The sequence below is a fragment of the Lynx rufus genome, unplaced genomic scaffold, assembly GCF_022079265.1.
Source record: "Lynx rufus isolate CCGP_SWC_20201006 ecotype Redwood Valley unplaced genomic scaffold, mLynRuf1.p SCAF_10, whole genome shotgun sequence".
Classification (NCBI taxonomy): domain Eukaryota; kingdom Metazoa; phylum Chordata; class Mammalia; order Carnivora; family Felidae; genus Lynx; species Lynx rufus.
The window spans coordinates 39527007-39549800 of NW_025814824.1; the positions used below are offsets into that span (position 1 = coordinate 39527007).

Genomic DNA, 22794 nt, shown 5'->3' on the forward strand with positions numbered 1-22794 from the left:
GTGATTTAAAAACCACCTTTAAAATGGCACCAGGTATGGAACAATGTCGAGCTGGATTTTATCTTCTCTGTAGCCTTGAAATTCCAAGGATATTTATTCTCTCCCAGCCTTTAGCAAATGGTGACAAGGCTCCTTATGAAGAAAGCTCTCTCATGAGCCTTTATCAGACCAGCAAAACTTAAATAACTAAATGTGCAACCTCCCTTGTCAAGCCAAAGCAAGCAAACAAATCACCCAAAAACCAACCACGCATATAAATGCAACTTCAAAGGTCCTAAAGAAAATGGAATATATTCAAATTCATATATTCAAACTGAGTATAGCAATGTTTTCCAAAAAAACAGGACACCATTCTCATTAGGGTTTTATTCCATGTATGAGTGAGATTCACTCTTACAAAATCTATCAATATGATAACGAAAAAAAGGAAAAACACACGACCTTATCAATTGATGCTGAAAGGCACTTGGCAGCAACAAGAAAAGAAAAGCAGGCTTTCCTAATGACAGATCTAAGTAAAAATAGAGGTAAGAGCAATTAATTGACTGTTTAGCAAAACATAACAAGCTGTCCTAAAAGAAAACGAATCTGCCATTCAGACTCAGCACCCTCAAGCCCTTAAATATGTAATCTGTGAATAAATCAGTAAAACAAAACAAAACAACACAAAACACACAACTCTCTGATTTCCCTTAGATGAGGCAGGTATCTAGAGAAGTTAAACTCATAGAAACAAAGCAGAACGGTAGATTTCAAAGGATGAGGGAATGAGGGAAGGGGGGGTGGAGAATACAAAGTTTCAGTTTTGCAAGGTGAGAAAGTTCTGGAGATTGGCTGTGTGACAATACAGACGAATTTAACACTACGAAACTGTACATTTATAAATGATGAAGATGGTAACTCTAATTTTATTTGTATTTTGCCACTAAAATACCACTATTTTACCATTAAAAAAAATCACAATCTGGAATTTGGAACTCAGATAATTGTCACTAAATTCTCGTTTATATACATATTTTCTTTTTTTTATTTTTTTTTTAAATTTTTTTTTCAACGTTTATTTATTTTTGGGACAGAGAGAGACAGAGCATGAACGGGGGAGGGGCAGAGAGAGAAGGAGACACAGAATCGGAAACAGGCTCCAGGCTCTGAGCCATCAGCCCAGAGCCCGACGCGGGGCTCGAACCCACAGACCGCGAGATCGTGACCTGGCTGAAGTCGGACGCTTAACCGACTGCGCCACCCAGGCGCCCCTATATACATATTTTCAAGAATTACTTTTTGAGCCTCCTGGTGCTTACCACAGGCTGCATTCTTACACTGCCCGTACAGAAAGAGGAGACAGAGTAAATCCACCCATATACACCCCAGCCCAGGTGCTTTGTGCCTGGTCTGTATTGTGAATGGGGAGACATGGAAAATAAAATTTAAAAAATTTAAAAAAAAATTACTTTCTTTCTCTTACTTTGGTATTTATGTCTGTAATCTTATTCAGAATAATAATTACTTAGGTATAATTCTGTTCAATTGATTACTATTCTCATTGTTAGTCTACATCTATAGCTATATTCATATCTATAGGGATATATCTGAGAATTTCCTGTTCCTAAAATGTTTTATTTTGGTGTATCACTTCATTAGTTGGTATAGGTTTGCAAGGAACATTTTTACAAAGAAAATAAGAGACTCTATAAAACAAAAGGTGACAAATAATAAGGAATATATTTCTATTGTCTTTGACTACATATAAAACTCCTTAAACATAAAAACAGTTTCATCATGAGGCGCCTGGATGGCTTAGTCAGTTGAGTATCCGAGTCTTGATTTCAGGTTAGGTCATGACCCCATGGTTGTGGGATTGAGCCCCACAATGGGTTCCATGCTGAGTGTGGAGCCTGCTTGGGATTCTCATTCTCTCTCTCTCTCTCTCTCTCTCTCTTTCTCAATCTCTCTCTCTGCCCCTCCCCTGCTCATCCACATGCACTCTCTCTCCCTCTGAAAAAAAAATTTCATCATACTTCTAAGTTTTCCCCCAGTCTTCTGTTATTTAATGTTGACCAACAGAAAAAAAAAAAAGTGCAGGTAACTTATTTTTCCTCCAGGATGATTACAAGATTCTCTTTTTCATCCACAAAATACAAAAATTTCAACAAGATGCATGTAGATACTATTATCGTTTGCTACATATAGTTAGTCCTTTTGATCTAAATGCTTAGATCATTTTTAGCTCATTAAAATTTTCTTAACTTGTCTTTTTATTCCTAATGTTTATTTATTTTTGAGAGAGAGAGAGAGAGACAGAGCGTGAGCAGGGGAGGGGCAGAGAGAGAGAGAGGGAGAATCCCAAGCAGGCTCTGAGCTGTCCGCACAGAGCCCAACGCAGGGCTCGAACTCACGAACCTTGAGATCATGACCTGAGCCGAAGTCGGACATTTAACTGACTGAGCCACCCTGCGTCCAAACTTGTCTTTGATTCTATTTCTCTCCTAAATGCTCTGATTTCTCACCAAGAACACCTAAACTAATATTAAATTTTCAATTCTCCCACCATAAACTTTTTTTTTTTTTTAGTCATTATTTTAACTTCTCTGTTCTTTTCTTCTGGTTTTGGAGCAAATATTTAGAGTTTGCCCTCTGTATCAGTGATTATTTCCACAATATCAATTCTGTTTTTTATTTCTTATAATGCAGACTTTATTTTTATGAAAACGACTTCAGTTTTCTTGCTATTGCTGCTTATCTAACACGGCACTTTGTTCCCTGAAGCCGTTCTTTTATCTGTTCATTTTCCCATGCAAGTCCTTTCTTCGAAGTAAGCAAACTGTTTTCCCTAAGATTTTCTTCAAGGCTTCATTTTCAAAGATGCGTTCTTCTTGATGATGTACCTTTCCCCATGTTCTCACCAAGGGCATACTCTTGTGACTGTTTTCTTTTTCCTAGAGCATAGTCTATAGCGAATTAGGGTTTGCCTCAGAAAAGTGGCTTCCCCTTGGATATGGTAAGTAAAGATTTCCATATGGGGTGAGATTGAGGGCTCCAGAATTGATGTGATTGGATCTGAATTCCTGTCTTGTCACTTAGTAGCTATAAAATTTGAGTAATATAAATTTAATTTTAATATAAATAAATAATATAATATAAATATAAATAATATGTAAATTAATATAAATATTATATAAATATATAATATATTATATATAAATATAAATTTAATATAATTATATATAAGTAGAAATATATTTTAATATAAATATAAACAATATTATATTATAAATAATATATTAGTTTAATATAATATAATATACACTTAATATACATAATATAAATAAATATAAAATATAAATATATAATATTTATTTATAATATATAAATAAATATAATATAATATATAAATGCAATACATATAAATAATATATTTTAATATAAATAATATATTATAAGTAATATAATATTATATATTTAATATAAATAAATAATATAAATAAGTATTATAAATATAAATATATAATATTTATTTATAATGTATAAATAAACAATATAATATATAAATATAATATAAATAATTTCTAATTATAATATAAATATAAATAAATAATATAAATATAACATAAACAAATATAAATAAATAATAACAATGATGATGTTGATAATATAATAGCTGCTATCATTTGTTGGGTGTTTATTATAAGCAAGACTGTGTGCTAAGCACTGTGAACTCTATCTCAGCTCATTTTCCAAATGTGCTTCTTTTTTATTAATGACTTTGAATAAATACTTAATGTCTCTACCCCTCCATTCTCATTTGTACAACAGGAATTATAAAAATAATCCTGAACTCAACGATTTGAAGATTAAATAAGAAAGCGCATATAAAGTGCTTAGGGTTCCATAAATGTTTATTGCGAATGGCAGTATTGAAGTAACGGCAGTGGTGGTGAAAGTTGGTAAGCATAGCTCCTTGCCAATTCCCAACGATTGCTGGTTTTCATCTCATGAGCTTCTTCTCACTCCATCACCGAGCTGTGTAAGATCCTACCAGGTAGGACATGAAACCTCTCACCTTCTATAATGTGCAGCTCTAGAAGGGCAGATGAGACTGAGTTTGAAAGGGTCTTCTCTATGGTACGAAGGAGTTAGACTCTGGCCCAGAGTAGACAATTTTTTTAAGGATTTGCATCAGGAAATGGAAGCAGATTGCTAGATGTGTTCCCACACACTTCCTCCTCACTCCCTCTTCGTGCCACATTTCCTCACCTTGTTGTTCTCTGGGTTTCTAACCTTTTAAGTTAATATAGGAAAATCTCTGAACCTAGGGGATGACAGTAGGGGAGAATCAAACTTAAATGTCCACAATTTCTCAAGGAACCAACACTGCTGTCTTTTGTGAGATGTAAGAGAGGAAAACCACCAATTTTTAAATTCAGTCTAACTCTACAGTTCATGTAATTATGAGATAAGCCTCTAAGCTTCTAGCTAAATAAAAGTTATCCTTTCGTCTCAGTTTTAGTGTGCTTAAAGAAAAAGTTCAGTGTTTACATATCCTAATGGAAATTTTAGTGGAGAACTAGGAGAAACTGGATCCGAAGTTAAGCAGGTCATGTGGACTTTACATTAGATAGCCAATGACAGTCATGTTGCTGTGTGCCAGAAAGGCCTAGCTTTAAATCTCACCATTCTCAATCAAAATTCTAGTAGGGTTTTTTGCTTTGTTTTGTTTTTTGAATTTTTTTTTTTTGAGAATTTGACAAGCTGATCCTATTTATATGAAAATACACAGGATCTAAAAGAAAATAACTTAAAACTTATTATAAAGACATCACAAACATAGAGAAAATAAGAAAAAACTTTGATGTTGGGAAAAGAGAAGACATAGAGACCAGATCAGGACCGTATGAGGTCCAATGAGATGAACCATAAATGGACACATAAGTATGTGATTGTTGGGGCGCCTGGGTGGCGCAGTCGGTTAAGCGTCCGACTTCAGCCAGGTCACGATCTCGCGGTCCGGGAGTTCGAGCCCCGCGTCAGGCTCTGGGCTGATGGCTCGGAGCCTGGAGCCTGTTTCCGATTCTGTGTCTCCCTCTCTCTCTGCCCCTCCCCCGTTCATGCTCTGTCTCTCTCTGTCCCAAAAATAAATAAACGTTGAAAAAAAAAAATTTAAAAAATAAAAAATAAAAAAAAAAATAAGTATGTGATTGTCGCTATTTGAGAAGTAGCTATGTAACTCAATGGGGGAATAAAAAATGTCTTTAAACAAATGGTGTGGATTAACTAGATATCATATATATTTTTTAAAAAGGATATCAACGCTCACCTCACACCATAAGTGGTATATCCATATGATGGCACACTACTCAGCAATAAAAACCAATAAACTATTGATAAATGTAATCACACAGATAAAGCATGGTTTTCATGCTAGATTAAAGAAGCTAGACACAAAAGGATACATGCTGTAGTACATCACTTATATAAAATTCTAGAAATGTAAACTAGACAGAAAGCAGGTCAGAGGTCATCTGAGGATGGGGGTAGAGAAAGGAATGGATTTTGAAGTGGTCAGAGGGAACTTCTGAGATTGACGGAAATGCTCATCATCTTGGTTACGGTGATACATATTGATGATACATATATATATATTTTCCCTTTTTTCCCCTTTATATATTTGTGTGTGTGTGTGTGTGTGTGTGTGTGTGTATGTTTAGGTATACACACTATAGCCTATACACTATATACAGAATATATTGTATATCAGTTACACCTCAATAAAGAGAAAAATGACCTTCTTGAGCAAGTGATCTATAGACAGTGGTCTCCGAATTTTTACAAAGTAGTAAGATTTGCACATCATAAAAAGAATCACAGATGAATCCGAAACATTCCGTTTAATCAGTCATGTATTTGTTTTATGCAACTTCTAGAAAGACATCTTACCTGTTCCTTCATTCATGATCATGTAAACTCTAACAACATTAATGTACATTCGCTAAACACAAACATAAGAACAGAAAAAAGGTCTTCTTCACACTTCATCAGATTGAAAGAAGAAAACTTTGATCTGTCTGAGACTGGTATTCTGAATCAGTCACTGTATTCTAACATTACATTTCTCAGTCTGATACGTCCCTACAAAATTCATCAGGCTATGCTACGCAAAGTTATGAGTTCATAACGTTCCCCAAATAGTCATGTCCAAGGTGTAGTGTACCCACAAGGCAGAAAAGGCCCGCTGTACCCATTTCCATGAAACATCATGCTTTCCCTGGCTTAGGTCAAGTACCAAGGAAGGGTACGGTCCCATTCTGCACAAACAGGTTACAGTTTGTTTAGCCTATTACTGGTCTAAGCCTCCATTTCATAAATTTCGAACATTGCCAAATATGGTCTCTGGCCAGGTATTTCTGTTAGATGTTAAATTTACAAATGGAACATTACAATCCTCACCTGAAGGTGTGCAGAATCCACTAAGGGAAACAGAGAAGTAAATAGTGGCAAAAATGCAGTAAGTGCTATTACTGCAAACCGTCCTAGAGAGAGGGCCCAGAGAAGTGTCACTGATGAGGTGTCAGGAACAACCATTCTAGGCAGAAAAACAACATGGGCAGAGACACGATGGAGAGGCACATGGTTAAGGCGAAGGCTAAATGCAAGGTCCTCGTGTGCAGTGAGAGGAAAAGTAGGAACCATATCATGAAGGGCTGTATTAGATGCCATGCTAAAGATTAGGTTTAGCCTAGAGTGGAAATTTTTGAAACTTACAAGGAAGAGAATAAAATAATTAGATTTGCACATTATGGAAATCACCGTGGGCCTGCAGTGGATTTTCACAGGGATGAAGACCCAAGGCAAAAAATACGAGCTACAGAGAGAATTACAATAACATAGTAACTATTGTAATAGATTACAATAGTAATCTATTGTAGGAAAATTACTACAATAATCTAGTAACTCTAGTTCCTAATAACTAGTGCTCTAGTTAAAAGGACAGAGTGTAAATATATTTAAGAGAATCATAATGTATTAAGATTCAGGAGCAACTATCTTCTTTTTAAAATATTTGCCTTCCTCATCTGCTAAGAGTAACCCCACCAACGGCCTTTCCTAATCTCTTTGCTCATCTTTCTACATGTTCTCTCAAAAAATTCATAGATAGTCCTTTCTTCTCCTGTCAACACTATGCAAAGTAGTGTAATTTATGTGGGTTATTTCTGGATACCAACGAGGACATATTAAGTATAAAACAGCCGAATGCTTTATTATGCCCTGAGGAAGACAATCACCTTTTCTATTCCTTGCTTACTTACTTAGAAAGCATTGTTCTGCTTAGAAAGTAGTTCAATTCAGGAAATGACTACAATCCAAAATACCAAATTTTGAAACTAACAATCCCCACATTAAAAACAAAGTGCCACAGAATAAACAATGGAGCCAGTATCTTACAAGACATCATGTCACTTGTCCTCCACACCTGCCAGTGGCCTCTGAACTTTACCAGAATTAGGGACCTCACCAAGATATAATGCAGCCCAGAGCAATGCACCCTATACCTGTGTCAGGGCTCCCTGGAGCCTCTTCCCTGATCCTCCGAGGTCTCTGACTCTGGGTTAAGAGCCCCCAAATATCTATCCTTGCCGTAAGTTTCAAACACTTTTCTCCCAATGGCTCATAAACACTTTAAACGAACAAACAAACAGACAAACAAAAAACTACATCTTATCGAGATATAATTCACATACGATGTTAAAAGCGTAAAAATCCAGTGGTTTTTGGTATATTCAGAGAGGTGCACAACCATCACCGCCATCTAATTCCAGAACATTTTCATCACCTTAAAAAGCAACTCCACACTCATTAGTGATGTGTACCTGTTTCCCACAACTCCAGGCCCCTTGCGACCACTAATCTAATTTCTGTCTTTATGGATTTGCCTATTCTAGACATTTCACATAAATAAAACCATACGATATATGGGGGGGGGGGACCCAGCATGCCCCTGTCATTAACAAGTGCACGTAATGATTTTAATGGTGATAAGATCAAATCTGCAAGTCGAGTGGTCTTTCTCAGTTCTTCCTGCTGAATGCCCTGGGGACATGAATATGCTCAAGGGATAGAATGGGGATGGTGGGGGGAGGGAAATATCTTTATTGGGTTCAAGAATTAGGAATATTTCAGTGCGAACAGGACTATGTTCCGAGTTCCATTATGTAAAATAAAATGAAAGAGTGCATGGTCCCTGAAGAGCAGCATACAAGTCAAAAGACCCAAAAAGATTTTTTTTTTATTTTTTTTTTTATTTTTTTTTCAACATTTATTTATTTTTGGGACAGAGAGAGACAGAGCATGAACGGGGGAGGGGCAGAGAGAGAGGGAGACACAGAATCGGAAACAGGCTCCAGGCTCTGAGCCATCAGCCCAGAGCCCGACGCGGGGCTCGAACTCACGGACCGCGAGATCGTGACCTGGCTGAAGTCCGACGCTTAACCGACTGCGCCACCCAGGCGCCCCAAGACCCAAAAAGATTTATAACAACGTTGAAAACCAAAACCTGATTTTTTTCCTTAAATTCTTCTATCGTCAATGACATGGTGCAAAAGCCAACAGGACTCTAATTGCCACGCAATTAGAGTGCTTGGCTTAAATTATGCAACACCTTGATATTCTTTTACAGTTACAGAAAAAGAAAGAAATGAAACTTGAGTAGGATTTTGGCCTAATAACTTTAAATTGCATTCTTCTTCTGTAAGGTAGGAACAGATGAAAACTTAGGTAGATATATGTTTGTCTCTCTCCTTGGCATTTTATTCTGCTTGCAACGTATCACCATAGAATCGATCCCTCTTTCCAAGCATGATGCTCTAATATGCAAGTGGATATCCCCTGGGTGCCTTTGTGCAGGACAGAACATTCAGCAAGCTTAGCTTCTGGGAGTTGAATGATTTTAACTGGCCTGGAGTAAGTCCACTCTATCTGTGATACAGAACAACCCCAGCTTTCCAGCTGTGAGGAGGGGAATGCTTTGCATTATTAAATTGTAGCCATATGCTGCAAAAACAGACCTTGTAAATATGGAGAGGGACAAGAATTTAAGTGGAGAGGAAACTTCAGATGCGGGCAGTCCTTTTTAAAAGAACCTTAGATACTTGAGTAATGAGTAAAAACAACCGCCTAGGGCTATGGGTACGGTCACATCCCAACCCGGGCTAGTTAAGAGGGACACCTCTTTCACAAGGGGACCCTCACCCTCACTGTAGGGCATCCAGGTATTGAACAAAGAAAGAAAATTTGCTCTGTAAGACAAAGTGGTCTTTTACAATTTAACAAATTGCGACCTGTTTCGGTGCAAGGCCTCTTAAAACTTTTCTGGAACTAGGTGCCCACATCAATATACTGAAATTTCACTTGGACTCTATGTTACTGGGTATCGTTTCAGATACCACAAGATCCTGCAATACAGTTATAAAGCTAGGAGAAACAAAAGTTTGGCTGTCATTTCTCCCACAGCTAGTCCTTTCTCTCAGAGCTTTGTGAAAGGACAGCATCCGCTGTGTTTAAATCACGCCTGTGACTGTGCACCAAGTGGGCTCCTGACCTGTACACGTGCACAGCACGCGACCCTGGAGGAAAGATGGAACAGAAGACAAGACGGGGGCTCCGGAGCTCTAGCAGGTGCAATAACTTGTCACAGAGGACACCCCCTGCTTGGTCAGTGCCCTGACCCCACAGCCTCAGAGGCTCTCAGCTGACATCGTGCCCCAAACTCACCCCCACTCAGGCAAGGGTCACTCACGATTCACCTCTATCCTCTGCTCACCCCCACCCACCGCCCCCACATCCCAGCAGCTACGGCTGTAACAACCGCCCCCGGGAACTCAAGTGTGGCACCCACTGTGAGTGCCAGGAGGCCCAGACTCGGTCCTGTTAAAGGGTCTCAGCACAAAGATTTCTCCTTTCTTTCTCTGTGTGGAAGTGCACGCTCGTGAACACTTAGCCAAGCGTAGACGAGGCCAACGTTCATTTTTTCACCAGGCATCGCACCACAGTAAATGGCCTTATTCATCAGGTGCAGGGGAGGAGAGCAAGGAAAAAAATACTAATGATGCAGTGGGATTATACTAACTTAAGCTTTTGGACCCACGAAAAAAAGTGAGTTTTAACCTCCGTCCGCCAGTAACTAATCGGGACCGCGGGCAAATCACTTACCGTCTTTGCCCCATTTTTGTAAGTGAAGAGAAGAAACTGAATTAGCAGTGTATAAGCACTGACATCTTATGCTTTCTTGAGTGTGTCAAGCAAAAAAAAAAAAAAAAAAAAAAGATGTTGGATTATAGTAGTAAATTATTCATTTGAAAATTTTAACTGTTTCCTTGGTGGGGGGATGTGTAAGCAAATATAAACATAACATAAAACAGAGGTGTCCCACTCTGCCTGGGAGAATCTGATAAGACACCTAGAAGAGTTTGGACATACAGGATAAACAAGACTTTGTAGGATGGACACAGAAGGCCTGGCAGAGGAAGAGCAATGTATTGCATGAAAGAAAGGGACAGAAAAGGACCTGGTGTCTGATACTGAATAGCATTTAAACTCATGACATAGAATGTGGGCAATAAGCAGTGAGATATCAGGAGTTTTTAAATTTTTTTTAACGTTTATTTATTTTTGAGAGAGAGAGAGAGAGAGAGACACAGCACGAGTGAGAGAGGAGCAGAGAGAGTGGGAGACACATAATCGGAAGCCGGCTCCAGGCTCTGAGCCGTCAGCACAGAGCCCCGATGCAGGGCTTGAACTCGTCAACTTCGAGATCATGACCCGAGCCGAAGTTGGACGCTCAACCAACTGAGCCACTCAGGCGCCCCTGAAAATGCTTTCAGACAAGCAAAAACCGAGAGAAATTTGTTGCTACTATAGAGATATTTAATGGAATTCTTCAAGGAAAAGGAAAATGATCCCAGATGGAAGGTTAATTGTATAAGAAGAAATGAAGAGCACGAGAAAGAATAAATAGATGGGTGAATCTAAATGAATATTAACTATAAAAAAAAATAAATAGCATGATTTCAAAGTATAACCTCCAGTTTGAAAACTCTTGCCCTATCAGCCTTTTGAGTCATTATTCTAGTTGTATGGACATCATGGAAATAAGCACGAAGATACTGTGACAAGGCAGAGCAAAGGCATCCTGACAGCTTGGGGACACGGAAAAGATCTCCTGAGACAGAAACAAGTATAAATTATCTCTGATTCCTCCACTTACATTCTTCACTCCTGAAAAATTCAATAGCCCATGGTTTCTCATACAAATCCTACTCTTCCTTTGCTTAGGGTGTTTGCTCACGCTATTCTCTGACTGAAGCACAAACATCCCCTCTCCCTCACTTCCCGATCTCTGTATGTTCAAGTCTTTCAGAGTTGAATAAAAACTTCCCTGCCACACACCACCAACCATCCCCGACACTCACTCCAACTCAACTGTAGTAAGCTTTGCCTTTTATAAGGTCATGATCTCACGGTTCCTGGGATCAAGCCCCGCATCGGGCTCTGTGCTGTCAGAACAGGGTTCCCCAGACAAGACTCATGGGCTATCTAACCAAGAGATAGCTCCAAGCTATCTCACACAGAGGAAAACTCAAATCTGGTAGAGAAGACAGTGAATCGAATTTTGGGAATGTTAAATTTTGAGCCGCCCATGGGACGTATAGGGAACCGTGTCCAAAAAGTAGTTGGGCACATGAAACATCAGGAGAGAGATCTGTTCCAAAGGTGCATATCTGAGAATAACAAAAGGTAAATGACCTTGAAGTCACGGCGGGGGGGGGGGGGTGGTCTGCAAACACATGGAGAACTAAAGATAAAAGTCTGGTTAAGTAAAGGGAAGAAGCAACTGGAAGGAAACATAATGGTTCCCGGTTACTAGGAAAAGGCCCTGTTTTCAAATGCACAGGCAACAAAAGCAGAAAGCAGGTGAAACTGTATCAAACTAGAGCTTCTGCCCAGCAAAGGAAAACACTTAACAGGGTGTTACTGTGACACCCTGTTGTGATGTGATGTGAGAACACAGTTGCAAACCACCTATCTGAGAAGGAGCTAGAAAAGAAATTCCTACAACTTAGTAGCAAAGCAGAACAAAAACAACTACTAATGTGACTTAAAAATGGGCTAAGGATTTGAGTGGGGTCTCTGCAGAGAAGATACACACATGGATGGCCAGCTGGCATATGAGAAAAGGCTCAGGAAATGCAAATAAAAATCACAACGCGATATCACGTCACACCTATCAGGATGGCTATTGTCAAGTAAACAAATGGCAACAAGTGTTTCGGAAAATGTGGGCAAGTCCAAATCCTTGCACTCTGTTGGTGAGAATGCAAAATAGTGAGGCCACTATGGGAGAAAAGTATGGCAGTTCCTCAAAAAACTAAAAGTAAAACTACCGTATGATCCAGCAATCTCACTCTTAGGTATTTATCCAAAAGAACTAAAACCAAGATATTAAAGAGATATCTGCCTTCCCGTGTTCACTATTGGCACTCTTCTCAATAGCCAACATGTGGAAAGAGCCTAAATGTCCATTGATAGATGAATGTACAAAGAAAGTATGGTGTATGTATACAAGGGGATACTATTCAGCCTTTAAAAAGAAAAGAAATTGTGGAATATGCAACAACATGAATGAACTTTGAAAATAACATGCTGAGTGAAATAAACCAGTCACAGACAAACAAATGCTTCACGATTCCACCTATGTGGGGTATCTAAAATAGCCAACATCACAGAATCCGAGTCAATTCGTGGTTGTTCGGGGCTGGGGTAAAGGGGAAATGGGGAGTTGCTAATCAACAGGCTTAAGAGGGTAAATCTCATATTAAGTATTCGTATCATAATAAAATAAAACTTTAAAAAAAGCAAGGGAGTTTTAAGTAGAACATGGTCAACTGGATCGAATAAATGCTCAAGAACACTGGAGCTGGACTAGAATGGAAAAGAACCACTGGCCTAGGATCATAAAAAGTTATGAGCTTAAATGAGCATCATTTTATGTGGAGACAGAAGCACAGGTGTGGGAGAAGTTAAGGAGGAATTTTAGAGTCCTTTTCATGAGGAAGAAGGGACATATGGGACTCTAATTTGAAGGAAGTGTCTGAAGGAGGGGCAAAAGACTCATTTTTTTAAACAAGAAGTAAGTTGCCAGGAATGAATAAAGGTGATATATGCAGAAAGCTGGAAAAAGCAGGGGACACAGAAAATTTTCAATGGAGACAGAAAAGTTGGCGGCTTCCAAAAGTAGGACCACTATAAAAAGGCAAGTGGGAAAAATATTTGCAGGATGTGAATACAAAGGACTAAGATATAAATTGTTGCCAAGGGAAAAGCAATCGCTAATGATACATTTGTATCCTTTCTCATATCACTACTAGAAACTGTGTCACAAAATTTCACACCACATCTCCTTTGATGTCAAAAGCCTTAGAACCAAAGTGACTACCTAAAAACTACAATTCTACCCCGCATAAAACTTGAAAATATCTTTCTTTGCCTCTTTTATATAATCTCTAACATTCTCTTCTTATGTATCTTATCTTGAGCTATAACTTTGTCTATTTCATCTTAAGCTTTTAGAAGAATGCTACGTAAAACAAATCAACACATTTCTATTTGGATCCGCATCACACGATACTTCCTGTAGGAAGTCTTTTTGATGAACCTAGCTAGAAGAGAAAGGAGGATGGAAAAGCCCTCGCTTGTACCAAACACCTGCTACTTGCCAAGTATGCTCTCCCATCTGATGCTTACAACTGGTGGGGGTAGAATTGCGCCAAATTCCAGAGAAGTTGGCTGATTTGCTCATGCTCCTCATGGGCCTCATGATCATTGTAAAACATGGAGCCTCGATTCAGGGGGACAAATTTAATTCCAAAGTTCATGTTCTTCCCACTCCACCTTGCTCCCTACAATGGTTGGAAACAGTATTTCACAACTTTGAACTCCCATGACACTGGAGTTCTCACACTGACTCTTCCTCAAGTGGTCTGCATTAAAATTATAAAATGTTATGTATTTATGAAAACAAAAGTGTGGGGAGGGCAAGGTCCATTTGTAATGCAAAACCACTGTAAAAACCATTCGCTATTTTACCTTCCACAGCATCTAGCCTAGAGCCATGCATACAATAGATGCTCATTAAACATCCATTACAGAAAAATCCACCTATAGACAGATGTTTATTGTCCTTGGTGTAGCATGGTGTATGTTTCCAACTTCCCCAAGGCCAATGGTAGACTTTACCCATTTAAAGCCGACTCAACCCACACCCTGTATCCTGGAATGTAATATTTAATTCTGAATCCAGCAACCCATGGGCACTCAATTAATTTTATTTGTTGCCCAACAGGGTAGGTAATTGGGGAGACATGGAAGTATCTCCTTCTTTCATGGCCTTATAAGACATTCTGAAATTATCTTTTCCTCCCAAAAGTAGTACTAGGTGATCAGACTAAAACCATTGTAGAGGCTGGGCCTGGTGCTACTTCTATACAGATCAACTTTTGCAAAGTAGGGGTTGTACCCAAGCACCCATATGCAGCCTATAAAAATAAGGAGCTGAGGGCGATGTGCCCTTCTGGTTTTTTTGTTTTTTTGTTTTTTTTAAATTTTTTTTTCAACGTTTATTTATTTTTGGGACAGAGAGAGACAGAGCATGAACGGGGGAAGGGCAGAGAGAGAGGGAGACACAGAATCGGAAACAGGCTCCAGGCTCCGAGCCGTCAGCCCAGAGCCTGACGCGGGGCTCGAACTCCCGGACCGTGAGATCGTGACCTGGCTGAAGTCGGACGCTTTACCGACTGCGCCACCCAGGCGCCCCGCCCTTCTGGTTTTTTAAGAATAATTTGCCAAGGGACGCCTGGGTGGCTCAGTCGGTTAAGTGTCTGACTTCAGCTCAGGTCATGATCTCACATTCATTGAGTTCGAGCTGTGCTGACATCTCAGAGCCTGGAGCCTGCTTCGAGTTCTGTGTGTGTGTCTCTCTCTGCGACCCCCCCACCCCCCGCCATAGCACTCTGTCTCTCTCTTTCTCAAAAATAAATAAAAATTTTTAAAAAATTTTTAAAGAGGACTTGGCCAAGAAAACGCATTCCTAATCTTCTACTCCTTTACTCTGAATTCTATTCTAAATTTGAACATTTAAGAACTTTACTGAATGTGATATCTTGAAAAAATTAGAGGATAAAAAGGAAAAATGTCTCTGAAACAAAATCTGTTACAAAAAAAAATCCTTTTATTTTTGCACTGACTTGTACAAGACCTCATTCTAAAATTACATTAAAGGTTTACCTACGATGTCAAGCCTTACCACAGTTAACCATCCTTCCACTGTATTTCTATTTATACTTCCATGAATAGAAAGCCTGTTTATATTCTGTTGTATATTGTCTAATGCCAAAGTTTAAAATTACTTCTAAATTTCATGAAATCGTGCCTTTTTCTCTATTAAAAAAAATGCTTGATTCTTATGGATACAATAAATGAGAACATGAGAATGGGTGGGTCTGAACTTACTGAGGAGTAAATAGGCTATGATTTTTTTAAAAAATCAAGTAAATTTTCTTTTCTTTGACTTTGAACATCATATTCTAAGACAAAACATGCTTTATGAGCTCCTCCGGGGCCTATGAAAAATGTATGTGCCTTCACATGCAAAAAGAAAAATGTTATATTACTTCTGTAACTATTAGAGAGTAAAGTTTGTCCCAAATTCTAAGTTCTGGAGACATCAGTGAGAAGTCAAGCAAATATGGGCCCTACTGATTCCAACAAACGATAACTACAGCTACTGAGCTAAGCTAGCTTTATCGATAATTATTTGGTTGGTTTTCATTAGTTTCATGACAACCCTCTGTTGACTTTAATCTCAGTACCTATAAAATGGAGTTGGGGAGAGATCAACTGCAAAATTTTTATTATTTAGAGAATTTCTTAAATGCAAGATCAGCATATCCTTATATACACTTAATATACACTATAATGGATCAAAGAGGACATGAAAAGAGAAATCCAAAAATACGCTGAGGCAAATGAAAATGGAAATGAAACACACCAAGATTTATGGGGTGCAGCAAAAGCAGTTCTGTAAGGGAAGTTCATAGTGATAAATGCCCACCTCAAGAAACAAGAAATGTCTCAAATGAACAAGCTAACTTTATACCTTAAGAACTAGAAAAAAAAGAAGAACAAAGTCCAAAGTTAGCAGAAGGAAGGAAATAACAAAGATGAGAGCAGAAATAAATGAAACAACTGATGGTGCAAATAAAAAGGATCTTAAGAGACTACTACGAAAAATTACATGCTAACACACTGAATAACCTAGAAACAATGGATAAATTCCTAGAAACATACAACCTACTAAGACTGACCCACGATGAAACGGAAAATCTGAACATATCAATTACTAGTAAGGAAATAGAATAAGTAATCAAAAACCTCCCAACAAACATCTATATAGACAGCTTCACAGCAGAATTCTGCCAGTCCCCCCGCCCAAAAAGAAAAAAAAAAAAAAAAAACTAACACAATCCCTCTCAAACAAATAAAAGACAAGGGAACTCCTCCAAACTCATTTTATGAGGCCAGCTTTACCCTGAGACCAAAACCAGAAAAGGATGTCAGAAGAAAAGAAATATTTCTATGAACATAGATGCAAAATCCTCAACAAAATATTAGCAAACCAAATTCAACACTACATTGAAAAGATCATTACCATGACCAAGTGGGATTTATCCCAGCGATGCAGGGATGGTTCAACATCTGCAAATCAATGTGATACACCACTTTAACAAAATGAAGGTTAAAAATGATATAATCACTTCAGTAGATGCAGAAAAAGCATTTGGCAAAATTCAATGTCTGTTTATGGTAAAAACTTTCAACAAAATAGGTACAGAGGGAACATACCTCAAAATAATAAAGGCCATATATGACAAGTGCACAGATAATATACTTGATGGTGAAAAGTTGAAAGCTCTTCCTCTAAGATCAGGATCTAAACAAGGATGCCCACTCTACTACTTTTATTTAATAGGTTAAATAAAACCTGACTGGGTGGCTCAGTCAGTTAAGTGTCCAATTCGTGATCTTGGCTCAGGTCATGATCTCACGGTTCATGAGTTCAAGCCCCACTTGGGATTCTGTCTCTCCCTCTCTCTGCCTCTCTCTCTAAAAATAAATAAACCTAAAAATAAAAAAACCTATTAGAACAAACAAATTTGGTAAAGTTGCAGGATAAAACATCAATACTCAAAGTCTGTTGCATTTCCACATATTAATAGTGAACTATCAGAAAGAGAAATTAAGAAAACATCCCATTTACAATTGCATCCAAAAAAATTAAAATACCTAGGAATATATTTAACCAAGGAGGTGAAAGACCTGTATATTGGAAACTAAAAGACATCAATGAAAGACATAGATGAAGTAAAAATGAATGGCAAAATATTCCATGCTCACAGATTGGAAGAATTCATATTGTTAACATGTTCATACTACCCAAAGGAATCTACAGATTCAATGCAATCACTATCAAAATTCCAAAGGCAATTTTCACAGAAATAGAACAAGCAGTCCGAAGAGTCGTATGCAACCATGAAAGATTCCAAAAAGCGAAAACAATCTTGAGAAAGAACGAAGCTAGAGGCATCACACTCCTTGACTTCAAACTGTATTATAAAGCTATAGTAATAAAAAGTGTGTCGGGGCGCCTGGGTGGCTCAGTCGGTTAAGCGTCCGACTTCAGCTCAGGTCATGATCTCGCGGTCCGTGAGTTCGAGCCCTGAGTCGGGCTCTGGGCTGATGGCTCAGAGCCTGGAGCCTGCTTCCGATTCTGTGTCTCCCTCTCTCTCTGCCCCTCACCCGTTCATGCTCTGTCTCTCTCTCAAAAATAAATAAACTTAAAAAAAAAAAGTGTGGTATTGTTACAAAATCACACGCACTGATCAATGGAACAGAGCAGAGAGCCTAGAAATAAACTCCTACATATACACTCAGTTCATTTATGACAAAGGAGCCAAGAATACACAATGGGGAAAGGACAGTCTTTCCAATAAACAGTGTTGGGACAATTGCACCATCACATGCAAAAGAATGAAACTGGACCACTATTTCTTCTGTACACACAAAATTAACTCAAAATAAAGATTCGAATGTAATGCTTGAAACTGTAAAACTTTTAGAAGAAAACATAGGCAGTAAGCTCTCTGACATCAGTCTTGGCAATGATTTTTTGAATTTGACACCAAAAGCAAAAGCAATAAAAGCAAAAATAGACAAGAGGGATTACATCAGTCAAAAAAAGTTTCTGTATAGGAAAAAAGACTATTAACAGAAAAAAAAATGCAACCTATTAATCGGGAGAAGTATTTGCAAATCATATATGTGATAAGCAGCTAATATCCAAAATATATGAAGAATTCATACAACTCAAGAGCAAAAAAAAAAATTCGGATTTAAAAAATGAGCAGAGGACCTAAATAGACATTTTCCAAAAAAGACCCACAGATGGCCAACAGGTACATGAATAAATACTCTACACTCTACATTATTAATAATCAGGACAATGCAAATCAAAACCTCAATAAATGAGATATTTATTACCTCACACCTGTTAGAATGGATATTACCCAAAAGACTAGAAATAACAAGTGTAGGCAAGACTATGGAGAAAAGGGAGCCCACTGCACTGTTAGTGGGAATGTAAATCGGTGCAATCACTATGGAAAAAAGTATGGACACTCCTCAAAAAACTAAAAATATAACTCTACATGATCAGCAATTCCACTTCTGGGTTTTTATTTTCAAAAACGAAAACAATAATTCAAAAAGATATATCCCCATGTTCACTGCAGCATTACTTACAATAACCGAAATGTGAAAATAACTTAAGTTTCCATCTATGGATTAATGGATAAAGAATATGTGGTGTGTGTGTGTGTGTATATATATATACATATATATAATATATATGTAATGTAATATATATATGAAATATTATTCAACCATAAAAAAGTAGGTAATCTTGCCAATTGCAAAAACATGGATCTCAAGGGCATTATCCTAAGTGAAAGAAATCAGACAGTAAAAGATACCATATGCTCTCTCTGATATGTGGAATATATTTATTATATAGATTTATTTCTACATTTCAAATTAATTAAATTTATATTATGTTATATTATATATTTATTTATATTTATATACATAATAAAGAATTTCTTAAATGTCAGATGAGAATATTGCTATAGTTAATAGATACTCCTTGTTTAATGTATTCAATTGTTTATCTAGTTCCATCCTTGTTCCAGAGAGGATATAAAGTAGTTTATTTGACATTCACCCAATATATGATCCTAATGATTTCCAGAGGTTTGGCCAGAGTACACGCAGACAATCAACAGACAAAATAGCACAAGCACCCTATAAGATGTTCAAAAAAGAAAAGTAACATAAGGCCATGTCATTCCAGTTGAGAAGGCTCTGGTTAATGATACTTAGAGCGCTTCGTAAGTTTTCATCGTAGTATTTGCAAAAATGGCCCTAAGGTCCAGTATTTCTTTGTTGTATTTCCAGCCAAGAGAGAGCTAGCTCCCCACATAACTACAGACTTCCTAAATTCCAAAATGAGGTGTCAGCGACTAGCTGACTTAGAGGCAAAATCCAATTTCCAGATTGCCTTGTTTTTCTTGGCTATTAACTATTCGGGCATTAGGCAAGTGACTGAGATTGGGGTATCTAAAAGATCGCAGCTCAGGGAATATTAAGACACAGAACAACAGGGTTAAGTCAAAGCTAATTTCAAAAGATAGCCATTCAATCACATATTTCGTGAAAGTGACAATGGAGATTTTAATTATCACAAAGAAAATTAGGACAGCGTCTAAGTCCCTAAATTAGTGGTTTACTCTCCTTTGGGCCAAACAGTTATTTGCTATAGTTGAGAGAAGATGCAGAGTTCCGTGGCTTAGAAGGGATTAATTTAATGTTCAAAAAGAAGTAACTAAATATAAACATATTACTTCCGACCCCATCGTAAACAAAGAAAATGTGTATCACAAAAAAATAAATAAATAAATAAGTGGTCTAGTGCTTCTTGACTAAAATAACAATGTCATATCCTTGGACACCACCAGAATTTTAGAGCACCTTAGCCCTGAAAAGATTACGGTGCCCATCCCACCATGTAACGAAGAATAAAAACAAAATACTAAACCACAGATAGTATAAGGAAATGCAATAAACTGCTTAACGGCTTTTTAAAGTAAAAAAAATAGTGGCTCGGTCGGTTAAGTGTCCTTGGCTCAAGACACGATCTCACGGTGCATGGGTTCGAGCCCTGCGTTGGGCTCTGTGCTGACAGCTGGGAGCCTGGAACCTGCTGCAGATTCTGGGTCTCCCTGTCTCTCTGCCCCTCCCCCACTCACACTCTGTCTGTCTCTCTCTCTCTGTCTCAAAAATAAACATTAAAAAAAAATTTAGGGGCGCCTGGGTGGCTCAGTCGGTTAAGTGGCCGGCTTCGGCTCAGGTCACGATCTCGCGGTCCGTGAGTTCGAGCCCCGCGTTGGGCTCTGGGCTGATGCCTCAGAACCTGGAGCCTGCTTCCCATTCTGTGTCTCCCTCTCTCTCTGCCCCTCCCCAATTCATGCTCTGTCTCTCTCTGTCTCAAAAATAAATAAACGTTAAAAATTTTTTTTTAAAGTTAATGTTTAAGTAATAAAAATAAGCCCCTGCAAATATGCTTTTAGAAATAACAAATATCAAATATCCCTCCTTGCAAAAATGTGCTGCTTTTGTTTGCTTATGCTCAGTTTCCTCACTAAGTTCTAAACCCAAACAAGAAGCACAAGTTAAGAAATTAAAGGCCTATATGAAGACATCCAGACTAGTTTGAAGAGCTTCAAGGTCACCCTTCAGAAGTTCTTCTGAATCAGCAGGGAAGTGGTCTCCGTGTCAGACAGTCATGTCTGATGCTGGAGAAAAGCCAAGCTAGAGGGGGGTTCGATTTGTGCGCAGACACATGCATGACTGATTGGGATTCCACCTTCACGTCTCCCGTGGGGAACAGATTTCACAGAGCTTCCACCTCCAAAAGGACTTGAATTTTCGCCATCTCTTCCCAAGCTGTTGAGAAGGAGATGGTGGCCGCCGCATGGCTTACACCCCCCCCCCCCAAGTAAAACGACCGGTTGTAGGAAAAGTGTTAGCCCTCAAAGAGACCTTTTTCCAAAGTTTAGCTAGCTTCTCTTTGTTATAACAACACAAGCAGCAAAGTGATTGTTTCATTGTTTATGGTCATAGACTGAATTTTCCCATGAATGCATTGTGCCTTTTTGAGATCCTGCCTCTGAAACTTTGCAGATTTCACATTTCAGCCAAAGAAAAAGCCTCCTAAAGATAAATTAGGCTCTAAAATACCAAACATGCTTATACTTAATGAAAAGAGCTTTCAATAATATGTATAGTTTATCCTAACTGACTGAAAACAAAACCTTAATAAGTTCAGGTTTTTCACATTTCAGATTAGAAACCATTCTATATTCCTAGTGGCTTGATTTATTTCAAGGCATTCCAGAACAAACTCTTACTTTCCTCAAACCAGATTCCGTAATAATCTCCGTGATCAGGTGCATAATACAATGATACACAATGTATGTTAAAATGATGGAATGTTTCCGAATCATTAAAGAAAAATCAAATTTTATTTTATTTTATTTGGGTATCATATATGTTTTATTATATTCTACCTGAGAAACTGGTAATTGATGTGCCATTTAAGTATATACAACATCCAACTAATCATAGTATGATCTACAACATCCCAATTTTAAGACATCGTTCTCAAAAAGGTTTGATTTCCAAAGAAAATTTAACAGGGAAAAAAATTAGAGGTGTCCTACCTTGATTACTTCTGTTTGTCATATTATATGCAAACAGATGATTTAAGAGATGTGCTATGCTGAAGGTAGCAAAAAAAAAATTTAACCAAGCTTCTTGACAAATACTGAAAAATCAAATTCTGACATTATATAACAATTCAACAACTATTCAGCTTAAGTACAGAACGTAGCTTAAGTACAGAACATTTTTAAGTGAGGGTAATTCTTTCTGTACATGTTCAGAAATGAATTTCAAACAATAACAGCTTTATCAATTTCAAATGCAAAGAACATATCCTTTGTTTAGTCTGACTGACTTACATTACTTATCCACTTTTCTTCTATTAACCCTCCCCCACCCCATTCTTTGTAAAATGAGTGAGGAAGCTTTTACAAAATGTTTGGACACAATTCACTTTGGGTTATCATGCTATGCAGAGAAAATATTACTCAGCTGAAAAGAAGAAATTTTAGGAGAGTTAAAGACATTATAAGCTAATGAAATTTTCTCAACTTCAGAAAATTTCTGACAAAATTTATTAGATTCAAAATAGTCTGCCTTTTTGGTTCTAATCTCCCACCAACCCAAAAAATAAAATAAAACATTTAACTGGAAATTACATTTAAAACTGTTGTGATTTTTGCCTGTTTTGTTATTGATCTGTAGGAATTTTGAAGGATTCTGACTTTAAAAAGTGGAGAAAATTCAACTTAGGGTACATTTTTCAACCTATATTTAATTAGGACTTTTTACCTTTGAATTATATGTCATTTCTGTCCAACAGTAAGGTTTTGTATAATACCACACAGGTTAAGATATAGTTGGAAAAATATATTTTTTCTAAGATAAAAATGAAGAACAAAGTACAGGCAA

At 37.7% G+C, this 22794-nt stretch overlaps 1 protein-coding gene and 1 non-coding gene across 8 annotated transcripts in view; one reads left to right on the top strand and one right to left on the bottom strand.

Annotated features, from left to right (window-relative positions):
- The window catches only part of NFIB (nuclear factor I B), a 445905-nt gene that overhangs the window by 76176 nt on the left and 346935 nt on the right, over window positions 1-22794 (bottom strand). The window lies entirely within an intron of this gene.
- On the top strand, window positions 1285-1417 carry LOC124505363 (small nucleolar RNA SNORA51). The gene has a single exon (XR_006960644.1). It is a non-coding gene; the product is annotated as a small nucleolar RNA SNORA51 (small nucleolar RNA).